The sequence below is a fragment of the Vigna umbellata genome, chromosome 4 (genome assembly GCF_029865625.1).
Source record: "Vigna umbellata cultivar VRB3 chromosome 4, Vumbellata_1.0, whole genome shotgun sequence".
NCBI lineage: Eukaryota > Viridiplantae > Streptophyta > Magnoliopsida > Fabales > Fabaceae > Vigna > Vigna umbellata.
Genome location: NC_142168.1, coordinates 32,483,492 through 32,492,545, shown reverse-complemented (window position 1 = coordinate 32,492,545; position 9,054 = coordinate 32,483,492). Strand labels below are relative to the sequence as shown.

At 29.3% G+C, this 9,054-nt stretch overlaps 1 pseudogene across 1 annotated transcript; it reads left to right on the top strand.

The window, feature by feature from the left end:
- The first annotated feature begins 4,026 nt into the window (after positions 1–4,026).
- On the top strand, positions 4,027–8,262 carry LOC124836053 (kihadalactone A synthase LFS-like; annotated as a pseudogene). Its single transcript, XR_015785803.1, has 11 exons — positions 4,027–4,160; positions 4,227–4,422; positions 4,860–4,958; positions 5,074–5,125; positions 5,697–5,818; positions 5,969–6,069; positions 6,152–6,210; positions 6,557–6,613; positions 6,892–6,937; positions 7,412–7,491; positions 7,762–8,262. The product of XR_015785803.1 is annotated as a kihadalactone A synthase LFS-like (transcript).
- Positions 8,263–9,054: the final 792 nt, after the last annotated feature.

The following is a 9,054-nucleotide window of genomic DNA, read 5'->3' as shown; positions in this document are numbered from 1 at the left end:
ATATGCCCTCTTTCATTATGAAAACGTTAATTCAGAATGATGGTTTCACATTCATAATTATCTAATCTCAAATTTAAAAGGGTTGTCCCATTTTTGTGGAAAGGTTAGAAGATTTTACTTTGCACAATTTGAAAAGGGTAAAATTGGAAATTTATTTATTTGAGGATACAAGAAGAAAGTTATGGAGGGGGCAGAAAAAAGAACACTGCCAATTGGTTGGTCAATGTTTAGGCCCATCTGAGGTGTATTGGGTTTGAAGGCCCGTATTATGTTCAAATGGGCTTGTGCAAGTGTTGTAAAAGGATACGACCCGGATCCAATATGAAATATGTCATTCGTTTGATACCGATGTTAAATTTTTTTAAATATACGTGGTATTCATGCAGCGTTGTTTTAGAATATCGGTAAATATTTTTTAAATAAATATTTATAAAGATTTTTTTTGCTAATTGAGTAATAAGTAGATATTATTCATATCCTACTTATTATTTATATAAAAACCAAACTATTACTTTTATATTTTAGATTAAAAATAGCATCAATATCTTGTGTAAATTAAATTTATGATTTACTTCTTAACCATAATTCTAAAACATGAAAATTATGAGATCCTATATAAAGTACTTAACTTATGATTATTATGAATTAATTAGTTACACTCCCATTTAGTAAGTATTCAGTCTTTGAATAGTACAATTAAAAGTAAACTTATAATTCATTTGACACAATATTCAATAAAATATGATTATTAATCAATTGAATGATAATTATATCATCATTAATCATAAAGTCAATAAAAAATATAAATATAAATTTAAGATAATAAGATACATAATTTGAATTTATTTATCACTAATATTCAAATTAACTCTAACTTTGAAGCGTCTTCTATACATACTCGATTGATTTGAATAGACTAAAAATAAATTTTAGAGTAACAATTACAAAAAGTTTAAACAGGTGGCTATTAGCATTGAAATAATTCTTAAATATTAAAAAGATTCCATAGATGTTGACTTCAACCTACCACTCAAAATAAAAAAAAAAAAAAAAAAACTATTATTCAAAAATTTATTTGCGTACCATGTGTTGATTGATTTGATACGTGGCGCCCATACAGCCTCCCATCACTGCTATATGCATGCATGCCATAGCAAATTTTAAACTATTATTTAACAAAATAAAGTGTTTTGAACTAGTAATAATGAGAGTTTTTAGTACAAACTTTATATTATATTTTTCTAAATCATGTTTTTATTATTTATTCAAGATATAAAATCTTCAAAAAAATTAATTAAGTATAATCTAAGATCTACAACATTTTCTAATTTCAACAATAATAACGTTTTAAATATTTCATAAGTTTTGATATTTTAATGAAGTCTTTATAATAACTTATTTTATTTAGTATTTAAAATAATTTTTTAAGTATTCTATTATTTTTGTCGTCAATAAATATTGCTTTTATTATTTTATTTTTATCTTTCACTCATCAATCAACTAAGGGTTAAATATGTTTTTAGTCCCTAAATTATTAGTCGTTTCTGGTTTTCGTCCCTCTTTCAAAATAAGGTACAATTTAGTCCTCATTCTTTTCGAAACGTTCGTTTTAGTCCTCAAAAACTAACACCGTTAAAAATTTGGTCCTCATTTAGTCAACGGACTAAAACCAAAATTCCGAGGACTAAAACGAACGTTTCGAAAAGAATGAAATCAAATTGTACCTTATTTTGAAAGAGGAACAAACCACGGCCAATAGTTTAGGGACTAAAAACATATTTAACCCAACAACTAATTTATTTATTTTTTTAATCTTCTTCTTGGTTAACTCATTTTTAAAAGAGAAAGAAAACTATCAATGTTTCTTTTATTTAATATTTTTAACTTTCTGGTCAACTATTGTAATGTCTAAACATATTTCCTATCATTAGTGGTATCTTAACATCCTATAAAATAAATTTATTTAATATTATCATTCTTTGGTTTGATATTTCTAACCCATCTTGTTTAATCATTACTTGTTATTTAATTTATATTTATATATTAGTTATTTTTTAATTATACTTGTTATTTTCATTTGATTGATAACTAAATATTTTCTTCTCATAATTTTTTCTTATTTTTTATGCTTGCATATAAAAGTATTTAATATTTAAGATTTAATAAAATTATAGTTTGAGATTTAATCATAAATATTTAAATGAGTAGATATTAGATAAGATGAATAATCTTGAGTTATTTTGTTAATCATGGTAAAATTTATTTATTCGGATATGAAATTGTTATATATATATATATATAGATATATATATATATATATAAATATATATATATATATATATATATATATATATATATATATATATATATATATGAACTTTTATCTTGATTTATTAATAAAGTGTAATAAATAATTATATACAACGACGAAATAAATGTTACATTTTCCCGATGTTGAAAAATAAACATGAGTTAAATTTTGGTTTCTTAATATAAAACGTTTTAATATAAATGAATAACTATAACGTGTCTCTAAACTAGTATTTTTCAACTTTTGTACGACTATCATTGTTATAGTCATTAATTTTAAATCCATTACCAAATAAAGGAATAAACTTTAAATAATTTTGTTATCAATTTAATAGTTTAGAAGATGCAATTAGACTTTAAGTATATTTCTTATCAATTTTTATTTTTTATTTCATATTAATATTAAATATTTCAAATCAATTATGTCAAAGCAACAAGGAAAAAAATCCTCTCATTTGAATGAAAAATATACTATAATTTAGATTTTTGCATAGAACTCTCAGTATTTAATTAATCTCTAAATTCTTTGCTGTCACTAGGTCTACACAGAATTATTCACATTTCAAGTGAATAGTTTTTACATCTATTGAGTCAAATGAAAATATTTGATGAAAAATTTAGAAAGACAATACACATTTTTTAAACATCTTTAAAATACACTTTATTATTAATTAAAACACCCTAAAAGGTAGAAGTAGAAGATTAAATAAAAAGTGAAACTAAAAATGATATTAAACGAATTTCAATTAATCATAAAATATATATTTTTTTAAATATATTTTCCTCTCATTTCTTAATTAGAAAACTAGGCTTGAGTGTGAGTTTTTCCATATAAACTCAAACCGTAATGTGTTTTGGAATGGTGCTCTTACGTTACGTATTTTATAATCACTAAAATACAAAATAAACATTCTAATCGATACTTAAGTCAACTTATAATAATAATTAAGCAATACCATTAAAATTTAACATTTATGGAAAATGCAATAATTTTTACAAGTTTTATATTTAAATTTTATTTATTAATTATACTTGTTATTTCCAATTTTTATTCATGTAATAGTCTTCTATGCTGAATAATCAAGAAATTATCAACAAAGATAGAAAACAGAAATTAAAAAAAAAACATTTTCAAACCAAAGTTGTTGGAGTCATGAAAAAACAATAAAAAAAAAATAATGGTTGTTTAGACAACTATATTTGACTAAACCCTATCATTATAAGATATCTCATTGTCAAACTCAATTTACATAAACTCCAAAATATAAGAAAAATGCTTTAAATAAATTTTATCCAAATATTTAGCATAATTATATACTTAAAACTCAAATTCAAACTACTAGTTCAACTAAACCAAGAGTCTTGTCAACCCGTGTTTGTTTAAGAATAAAAGTTTACAAAGTAAATAAAAAAAATAAGATTTTACTAAAAATAATCACTTTTAACTCTAACAAGTCTTCTTAAAACATAAATTAAGAATGATTAACATAATGACTTGAAACAGTGATTAAATACCCAATAATAAATATTATGGTAAAAATCTTGTCCAACTTACAACAATTACATAACCACAGACAAATAAAAATTGAACACTATAAACTACTGTCTTAATATATATTTTTTGAAAATACTACTAAACTATATATATATATATATATATATATATATATATATATATATATATATATATATATATATATATATATATATAATTTCCTTGCCCAAAAATTTATGATCTGGATAAGGACAAAATACCAAACATGGGAAGACAGAGCACACAATTCTCTGCCCTCAACTGCATCGACATATCCAACCCCGACATCAACCAATCCGTTCGTTTACTCAAACAGGTTTGCTCTTTTCCTCTGTTTCATCTCTCTGTTTTCTTGTGATCTTATGTTGTTGTTTTGTTTCAGGCGTGTTTGGATTCGGGTTTTTTCTACGTTGTCAACCATGGCATATGCCAGGAATTCATGGACGAGGTTTTTTCACAGAGCAAGAAGTTTTTCTCTCTTCCCCTTGAGGAAAAGATGAAGATTCTCAGGAATGAAAAACACAGGGGATATACCCCTGTTCTTGATGAACTTCTTGATCCTGAAAATCAACTTCGTGGTATGTATGCAGTACCCATTTTGGAATTTTCTGCTTGTTTGCATGGATTCCACCACCCCGTTTTCTTATTCCTCTTTTTCATGATTCTGGACGGAGAAGACTTAGACGGTTGCTTTTGGTTTTACTGTCTTGTCAGAATTGAAGTTTTGCATGTACAATCTATATTGATATTGATGTTTGATGCAAACATTTGTCACGTATTACCGAAATAAACCGTCAATTCTAATTAAAAATCAACACAAAAGAGTACAGAAAGAACTGTATCTACCAAAATTGAAGCTTTGCATAAAAGATCTATGCTGATGTTTCATGTAAGCCTTTACTGTGCAAAGTATTACAATAAATTCTAATTGTAAAGCACTAGAAGTTTTGAAACAACCGTGTGCAAGTTTTGTCTTTCAAAACCTTAATAACCTCTTCTCTGCTTGGTTAAATAGGAGACTATAAAGAAGGGTATTATATTGGAGTTGAAAAAGGTGAAGATGACCCAGAATCGAAGAAGCCTTTCTATGGTCAGAATAGATGGCCTGCACCAGGTAAAAGAGTCAACTTTTAAGTCTTCGAGACTTTTGGAGACAAAAAGTCTGTTTTCTACCAATTGAGTCTTCCAACATTTTGGATTTTATTTTCTTGAACTTTTTTCCTATGTAGATGTTTTGCCGGGGTGGAGAGAGACCATGGAAAAGTTCCATCGAGAGACATTGTACATTTTACTGATGGTTTATTTATTTATTTTTGTCCTAAGATGCTATCTCAGCTCTGCTAGTATGTTTTTTGATAATCTGTGTTGCATGTGAACTAGTTAACTGTAAGTTTGTTTCTGACTCACCGTACTTTATGAAAACCTTGGTCTTTAATAGATGAAGCAAGACTTTGAATTGCAGTTATGATTTTGACATTTTTTTATAATTCAGACATCTGCTACCTGTGCAGTCACTCTACTGTCTTGAACATCATGTTTTGCTCAAAATCATGATCATTGACTGTTTTTTAAAACCCTGATATGAAGCAGTGTTTGGTTTTCATTTCAACAAAACGATTTCCATTGTGTTTCTTGTTGGCTGTTCTTCCTCTCCCTGGTGGGAGGGGATCAAGGTCTTACTTTTTTCATTTTCTTGTCAATGTTATTTAGTCCCTTCCCATGAAGGAAACTATAGATCATGTTTAACTGCCTTGGTTGTTCACATGGACTCAAATTCTGCATTGGGGGAAAAGGGATTCAATTTTTTTTTCTCTAGTAATTTGTTTCTGCCTGTTTTTGTTGGGTAATCCAGAGAAGTGGGGAAAGCTGTTGCAAAGATAATAGCCCTTGCACTTGATTTGGATGAAAAATTTTTTGACCAGCCAAAAATATTCGGAGAGCCAATTGCAATTCTGCGTTTGCTGCGCTATGAAGGTATTGTATGTGATATTCTTCGAAAGAAGTATTGTAAGACTAATGTAGAAAGTCACAAATTCCGAACCAGTACCACGTGGTCGCTGTGTCTGGTACAATTGCAAAGAAAAAAAAAACTTACACGGTTGTATTCATCTATGTTCAATGAAGGTCAAATCTCAGACCCCTCGAAAGGATTATATGGAGCTGGTGCTCATACTGACTTTGGTTTAATTACACTGTTGGCAACAGATGATGTTTCAGGCCTTCAAGTAAGAAGGCAAATGATTTTTTTTCTTCAATATTACAAAAATTTGTGTTATGAACTTAGAGCAACAATGTCTTTCATTGTAGATATGCAAAAATAGGGATGCTAAACCTCAGATATGGGAGGATGTAGCACCATTGAAGGGGTTAGTCCATATGTCATTGTAGCTTTCATTTCTATTTTCATGCAACACAGTTGTGAGAATCCTTATTTCTTCATCCCTACGTTTTAATTCATGAGTTAATTTCTAAACTTCTTCAGACACTCCCTTGTTCTTTCAAGATTATTTTTTCCTGGATTTTTTATGGTAATCAGTTTTTGTCATTCATACAAATCTATAGATGGGATGATGTGAGAAGCCATACTTTTCATTTGACAGTATCACTAACGCACAAAACAATTCATTCATTGCTACTAGGTTTTAATTTTATTACCTTTGTCATGCCCTTCTGAATTATATGACATTATCTAACAGACTGCTTATATTGCAGAGCCTTCATTGTGAATCTTGGTGACATGCTGGAGCGCTGGAGCAACTGTGTTTTCAAGTAAGAAATCTTTCCCACTTTCGAATATTTCTAATTTTGAATGAAGGCAGGCATACTTCTGAGATTAGAGAAATTCAAAAGACAGATATTGATTTGTGTTATGAGCTACTACTATTACTATTCTCTAGAGAAAATGTAAGCTTCAGTAGAAGCTTATACACAAGTGATTTGTGATTAGTAGTTTTATGAATATGTGATAGGACCTTTGGTGTATTCTCATAGGGCATTTTTTTCTTTGAAATTTTGTAATCAGCAAATTACGTTGTATTTATGCTCAGGTCCACACTGCACAGAGTTCTAGGAAATGGTCAAGAAAGATATTCTGTAAGTCCCAGCTTTTTTTACTCTTTACCTTCTGTCATTTATATTCATAGCAAAATCGGTATTAAATTGTTTAATACATAATATATTTAGCCTTCCTGAAGACCTCAATATTTATTCGTATCTCAGTACTTATCTGGTCAAAACATATATAGTATTTCAATATTTATCTTGTGGTCTTGTGGTTCTCCATTATCTTCTGCCATCATTGGAATTCATAATGCTAAGGACAATTATTGGGCTACTGGTTACAGCTCCCAGGATTGACTTCTGTCACGGTCGTTGGTTTTTCCAGCACAGTCGGTCTTCCCTTTTTTTATTCATTGATAGCGACAATATGAACCATCACTATGTTATTATATTCCAAAATTTGGTCTCTTTCTAGATTATGCATCTATGTATATCATATCAGTTTTAACTTGCAAAGCTTGGCAAAATCATGCAACATGCTCATCACTGTGCTGTTTCCTTTTACAGATTGCATACTTCTTGGAGCCAAGTCATGACTGTCTAGTAGAGTGCTTGCCAACCTGCAAATCTGATAGTAATCCTCCTAAGTAAGTTAAACATGCCATCTAAAAATTAGCAGCATAGTGTATGTTAGAAAGTTAATCTCACATTCAGATTCCATCCTTCCATTCTGAGGCATGTTTGTTTGGTCGATAGAGTACTAAAACAGGCCATTTATAATATAAAGCAATGTGCATGAAATTGCCTAATTGTTCACCCAAATGTTATGTAGATAAATCAATAGGAAGCAACCACGGTATAAAATCTGTGCTGTTTGTAGAGGCTCTTAACATCTTTGCATTTTTCTCTTTTACCAGATTTCCTCCCATCTTATTCCAGGACTACCTGACTCAACGCTACAAGGACACTCATGCTGATCTGAAATTTACAAGAAACAGCAAGCTTGAATAGTCAACCTTTGGAACTGAACAGCCTAGTGTTTTTTCACAAAAACACTCACTTACACTGATTTGGATATTTACCAACAAGAAGCTTAGGAAGTTTGCTTTTGGAGCTGAGTAGCCAGGAAATTTTGAACTGCATATTGTTTTAGAGACAACAGCATCATATGTTAAACATGTTATTTAGATTTTGTTGGGATAGTCCTGGGGAAGGGGTGGGAAGATAGCTACATGGTTTGGTATTTATTGCTGCAAGCTAAAAGAAAAACATAAATGAAATCAAAAGCTCTTTCTTTCTAAAGTGACCTCCTAAAGCATTAGATGAAAAATCAAAGAGAAGAAAAGCATGGGTCATCAAACAGTTTTAGTAACAGTATGATTGATTCACTATTGAAAGAAATTATTTTTATCTTTCCATGTTGTGAATCCATAAAGTACCAAAGTGATTTTTTACTAGATTTCAAAGATACTACTAAAAGTTGATTTGCAATTCAACTGTTACAATAATTACTTCTGCTTGAACTTGTTAATAATTATTAAAGTATCTTGTCTGTAATACATAAGCAAAAACGTTTGATTAATCTCGACACTTAATTATCTCTCTTAGATTTCATCAATAACTTCAAATGACAAGAAAGAAAAATGTTTGATATCATTCAAGCTTAACAGCTTCTAATTAATAAACAAGAATCAGACAATTGTTTTAACCATAAACTGTCAAATTCATTTCTGAGAAGTTGATGTACAATAAAATTTGACAAAGCTGCTTCTTGGTTAGTCTTTTAAGAATGTTGTCAATGTTTAATTCCTGATCTATACAACCAAAAAGGACTATTCTCTTACAAGCAAAGATCATCACATGTTCAATCTTTTTGAAAAACCTTAAATCTTACAAGCACTTTATAAACTCTTTTAACCAGCTTTTGGAACTAGTTGATGAGTAAATAAGTGAATTTTCCATTTGGGTAAGATGGATATGAAACTGAATGTGGAGAAAGGGGAGTGCAACTATCAGGAGGGCAAAAGCAGAGAATAGCAATAACAAGGGCGATAATTCGGAACCCAAAGATACTACTTTTGGATGAGGCAACAAGTGCATTGGATGTGCAATCAGAACAAGTTGTGCAGGAAGCACTTGATGGGACTATGGTAGGAAGAACCACCATTGTTGTGGCACATAGGCTTAACACTATCAAAGAGCTTGATTCG